The sequence below is a fragment of the Chlorocebus sabaeus genome, chromosome 9, assembly GCF_047675955.1.
Source record: "Chlorocebus sabaeus isolate Y175 chromosome 9, mChlSab1.0.hap1, whole genome shotgun sequence".
NCBI classification, from domain to species: domain Eukaryota; kingdom Metazoa; phylum Chordata; class Mammalia; order Primates; family Cercopithecidae; genus Chlorocebus; species Chlorocebus sabaeus.
Genome location: NC_132912.1, coordinates 111,879,200 through 111,885,540, shown reverse-complemented (window position 1 = coordinate 111,885,540; position 6,341 = coordinate 111,879,200).

Below are 6,341 nucleotides of genomic sequence, written 5' to 3'. Positions count from 1 at the left end.
CAGACAACCAGTAAATGAAATACTTATTTCAAATCCTGGTCACTGAAATTGCAGAATGGTGGTTTATTTTCCCTTAGCAGGGTCTGCACTGCATCAGAGAGATGCATTTTTTTTTTTTTCTTTTTTAGCCATCCCACCAGCCAAACTGAAAGAGATGCATTTTATGGAGAGAAACTCTGTCGTCTGCTAGTCAGATTAGATACAAGGTGGCATACACGTAGTGTTCCCAGGTTGTTGTGGATGCTTTTGCTTATGGTTTTCTCGGATAATCCCAAAGCATCAGCTAGTGTGAAGTGAAACTTTAAAAAAAGAAACCTTGTTCTTTTTATTCTAAAAAAAGACGAGAGAAGAAATCTTGCTCTTTTGGCTCCTTCAAATCTTTGCTTTGAGAATTGGCATAGGGTTTCTGTTCTACTTGACAACTAAGGAAAGCAAGTGCAAATAAAAGGAGCAGAGAGGAGAGCCATGGAAAAACTACAGAGAGGCATCATGAGAATCTAGGAAGAGCTGAGTGACACACCTCTGCGCATCAGGACCTGAACCTCCAGAATGACAGCTCCCAGATGTCACTGTTCTCTCAGTCTCAACTCTCTTTCTCATGATCTCTCTGGGTTTCTCTGTACATTTGCTCTGTTAATTTTGTCCTAATCTGAGGCCACTGAAACTTAATTTTTTATAACAGTACTGTATATATGGGCTGATAATCTCTACTTTCGTGAATCTCTCAAGTCTTCCATTTGGAATTAAAATTTCACTCCTGATAGAAGGGTCCTGGACTTGAGACATAAACTGGCCAGTCCATAGATGAGCAACCCCTACTCAGTTGCTATCCCTGGTCCAGTAAGCTGGGTCTGGGTTGGGAGAGAGTGGTAACAATGTGGTCATGTGATATATACTGCACCCTCTGTAGGATATAGTGGCTACACACCTAGATACTAGGGGGGTCTCACTCCCTGCACATCAGCTCTGAATTTATTCCACACTCCAGTGCCTCTTCCTCTGTCTGCTTCAAGCCACTTCCTCTATCTGCTACCCTTAGTATTAGCCCCCTTGGGCATCACTCTTCCTTCTGATGTGCCTATTGGATTGCCAATACAATTTCAAGTAAGCCTCTTAGATCTAACCTGGGACCCCTTGAGATGTTCTCTCCCACACACATTCTTGAGCCTTCTCTAACTAAACGTGCATTAGTCCATTTTCACACTGCTATAAATAACTACCTGAGACTGGGTAAATTATAAAGAAAAGAGGTTTAATTGACTCAGTTCTGCATGGTTGGGGAGGCCTCAGGAAACCTACAATTATGGCAGAAGGCAAAGGGAAGCAAGGCATGTCTTACATGATGGCAGGAGAAAGTGAGGGGAGAAGCCCCACTTTTAAACCATCAGATAGTGATATCGTGAGAACAGCATGAAGGAAATTCACCCCTGTGATCCAATCTCCTCCCACCAGGTCCCTCCCCTGACATGTGGGGATTAAAATCCCCCACGAGATTTGGGTGAGAACACAGAGCCAAATCATATCGATAACAATTTTTTACCTTTTTTGCTAACAGATTTTGCTTATCACTACTACTACCAGTGCTACTACTGTTGCTGCTCATACAGATAGCTAAAATTTATGAGAATTCATAAAATGTCAGGCACCGTTCTGTTCTTTTCCTGCATTATCCCATTTAATCTTCATGGAAATCTTATGTGGTTCCTAATAGTATTGTCCTCATTTTATATATAGTAATGTAAAGTTTTGGTAAGAATTCCTATCTTATCCAAGGCAGCACAGTGTCCAGACTGTTTCTTAGGTGTATCTGGCTCTGGAGTTTATTATACTCCTAAGCCCCATGTTATGGTTGTAAGCGACCAATGACTGACCTGTTTATATCTAAAGTTGACTGAGTGCCCTGCTTATGAGGAACCACCTTTCTGTTCCTGCATGTTTAGTATACATCAAAGCCTTGTCTCTTCAACTAGACTTTGTGCAGTGGGAAGGAAACACAGAACGTGTTTTTGGTGTCTTCTACAACACATCCCAGTTGGAAGGACAAATAAAGCTCACGTATACTTATGGTCTGTCTACCTCTACATTTTTTTTTTCAGCTTTCAGTCCCATCAAAAACCAAACTTTCACTCTATTTTTTCTCTTGCACAACCCTAATATTGAATTTCTAGAGATAAGATTTAGGATCATTCTTCTGAGATCTACATGGCCAAAGATTCTCGATGATAGTGCACTATCATCTGCCTGTTCTAGTAATTGATTTATTTATTGAAATTGAATAAGAGGTAAAATTCTAAAATTAACCAAACCTAAACAAACACCCATTTGTCCCTACTGCACTAAATAGTGAGGAAAACTAGCACCTGCCTCTTGGAAACACTGCCCTATTAACATCTGTAAAGGAAGACCCTAAAACATCTTTTCATGATTATCTTCTGGTTGAATATCAAGGAAAAATGATACCTTAATTTTACCCAATTCTGCTGCTTTCCCAGCAAGGTAGGGTAGAACATGTGCTGATCTCTCTGTACCATGCCTGCCAAGATAATATACATGAAAACGCAAAAATGGCTTTGTCCATAAGCTAGTGTGTCCCTAGCATCAGTCATGGGATGTATCTGAGAAATAGTTTTTAGGACCAAGAGATGCACAGATATATATGGATTTCTCTTACGTTAAAGCACAAGGTTTGAGGAAGATCAGGAAAAGACCCAGACATAACTATCTGTGTTCATAGCTTTCTCCACCACCTTGCCTTCTGATATCTTTCCTCTTATCTTAACCATGTATAGAGTTTCTACTGAAGGGACAATTAGACCGAAGGCCAGGGATTGATGCTGGCTCTTCTAATTACCAATCACATGACCTGGCTAATTAATCAGTTTTTTGGCCTCATTTTAAAAATATATTTTTTATTTTCATAAGGGGCTAATAATCTCCATTCTATTTTCCCACATGGCTGTAGTGAGGAACAAATAGGATAATAAACATTAAAGACCTCTATAATCTTATAAAATCCCAGAAATTATTATCTTTTTATAATTTCCATCTACTCTTCTGGCTACTAAATTACTTAATGCAGTAATGCTTTCTTTATTCTTTTGGTCAACCATGACAAATCTTAACTTTTTTCTGAAAGAAAATTCTTGCCTCCTACCCTCCTGTACCAAGACAACAAAAGAAAAAAAAACAAACAGAATAATTTTCCCATCATTGTTTTGACATCTACTTTAAGAAGATGAAATTTGGACTTTCTCCCCTGCTATCCTGTTCTTCATCCTATGTCCATCTTCCCAGGCTGGACAGAATACCTGAAAATAGTCCACAGAACAGTTTTCTTTCTCTATAGATAAGATTCCACTTCCTACTCCCATTCCTCAATACACAAAATAATTGAATTTAGAAGATGCCTTCAATGATGACTGAAAATAATCTTTGGGCTGTGGTGACCATGTGGGTAAGTTTTGAACAACTGAAGTTTGATGTCCCAAATCATTCCAACTAATTAAGGCTCATTTTGCTTGTGCCTAACAAAAACTTAGATCATCAGGGTTCCCTATCCCTCATTAACCTGATTTGGTTGATAGAAGTACTGGTTGGAGATAGCACGATGGGTAAGACCGTGGGTTTTAGTATTATAAACCTAGACTTTAATTCTGGTACCACTAATCATTAACTTCTTAGCTTTGGGCAAATAATTTTAACATCTGTGGAACGTCATTTTCCTCATCCCTCTAAAAATGGTGTTCATTATAAAATCCTTATCACAAGTTGGTTGTGAGTATTGAATGAGACATAGTAGCTCAATGTCTGGTGCAGGGTATGTCCTCACAAGTTGTAGCTATTATGTCATTACTGCTATAATTAAGTGTAGCGATTATGTCATTACTACTACTAAGTGATTTACTAATTCATTTAATAATAGCAGTAATGAAATAATAGCTAAAACCAGTGAGGATATACTCCGCACCAGATATTGAGCTACTATGTCTCATTCAATACTGACAACCATCTTGTGATGAGGATTTTATCATGTTGATTCAACTTTGAATCAGCATTTCAAAGTTGATCTGAAATGATGAAAATCTGTGTTTCTTCAGGACATCCAGCTAGCTCTCATCTTTGAGGCAGCTCCACATGACCTTTGCCCTGCTCTACTTTTTCCCAGGACTCTCCGTGTAAGTGGAGCCACCAAACCAGAAGGAATTTCCCCAGGGGTTCCTGAATGTTCAGTCCCTGTGGGAAGCTGTCCTCAATGAGTCAGGCTGAGTCCAGGAAATTTTGTTTGCATTAGATAAGAGCCTGGGTCACTGACGCACCTTAAATCACAAAGCCCTGCTCTGTGAGTACAGCCTGGATGATCTCTGGCAGGGAATAGGAAATTGGAAATTCTATTTTTTTCCAAGCAATAGTTCATTTATAGTTGATAAGGTCCAGGACATCACCATCATCTACCACTCTAATTTAATAAAATATCTTATTAATGAAAACAGTCATGCTTGAAACATCTATTGATTCTAAAGGCTATCATCATGGACCAAGGGTGCCCCAATTAATCACATAAGCCAGATATTGATCTTCTTGAGCACAAGCAAACCAACAAACCAAACAAACAACAACTCTCTGTGAAAACTTGCAAGTGAAAAATGGGCAGCTTCCAAAGCTGCTTAACCCATGTCCACCAACCCTGTGTAGATTTAATGTCTGTATTTCAGCTTGGAAACGGAGGGCTAGAGTTTAATTACTTGATGTAGATCTTTTATTTGAAAGAGTACTTGAAACCTAGGGAATAAGGATATGATTGTTTCAATGGACACTTGGCTAAGAAAACTGGGATGAGATTTGTGTGAATGTCAGGGTCCCAAGACCTCTAATGCTGCTTCTGCTGGGGTGGAGAGCTCTTGGAAAAAGGTCCTAGGCAGAGTTTGAGGGCTGTTTCTCACAACTGCAGTTTGAGGAACTATTTAAGAAAGTGTTCTTCAGTGCATTTAAGAAGTTATTAAGTACTTGCTTCAGTGAAAATGATCTTTAGACATTCTTTGTACCAATTGAGTCAAAAGAACTTCTTCCAAAAATATATATTTACTTGGGAAAATAAAAATGAAGCAGAGTAACAATTTGGTACATAATTACATAGGACTAAGCATCATAAAGAAGCATATGAAACCTGACATAGTTAACATCATTACCTCGTTAGGCCATCACAAGAGAACCTTGGAAATAGGCGGCATGAGGAAATAGGTAGTACATTGCTCCTCAAAGAATGTCTACAGTCAAATGGCAAGAAAATCACTTGGGGTGGGGTGGCAGGTGGAGGGGGGAATGAGGGATGGGATGGGACTAGGGGCTACTTGTTAAAAAATATGTTGGTCTGCTTGTATTCTTCTTTCAGGAGGTAATGACCTGCGGGAGATGATGTTTTCTGCTGTTATTTCAAGGGTGGCCCTTTCCTCTAAGTTATGCTCCAATGTGGCCTGGCCTGTCCCAGTGCCTCTGAGAGCACTTATGAGTCTTTCTCATTCTGGGATTCATATGGCAGACCTGATTGTTTTGTTTTGTATAGATGTTTTTGTTTCATTGTATTTGTTTCTATACTAAACTGTGTCCACTAGTTTTGACTTTATTGTAGTAAAGGTTATATTTTGAAGTCTATCGGCCTTACTCTTTAGTTTAGAACCCAAGATAGAGCAGACAACTGTTTTGTATTGGGTCTCCCAAGAACCTAATCCCTTTTGCTGGTTCTTTCCATAATTCAGCCTGCATCCCATTCACTCATTTGTACCAAGAAATGCACTGACACCTGTGTGCTTTCTTTGATCCATTCACAACTAGCCCATTCACTCTGCTGGAGACTCAACTATTTCATTTGATAGTGATATTCTTCTGGACACTGTCCACTGTGAGTGTTAAATTATCTTCTCTTGCAATTCTTTTTCCCTCTGACAACTGTACTTACACACCCTCTGTCCTCAGTACAGGGTTTATTTATGTTTATGTTTGTTTTTAGCAGAAATAAGTTCGTTCATCAGTCATAGTAGGTTTTCTTTCTTCATTGAATGGTACTTTGAAATGATGTCCCTTAATTTACATCCCAAGAGACACACATGAGAACTTTCTGGCAGGAAGAGTCTCTTCCTTTAAGGACCAGGGCAAAGAAAGGCCACTTCCCTGACATTCCCTATTATTTGCCAATCAATCAGTTGCTCCTGCCATTCACCTTCCAGGAGCTGTGTTTTTAATGTTATTGAAAGCAAATGTCTTGTACCTTACTGAAGTGGTTTGTATGTTATTGTATCTCTCGCTAAGTTGAAGCACCTTACACGGGGAGAGCTGAGCTCCCAGCT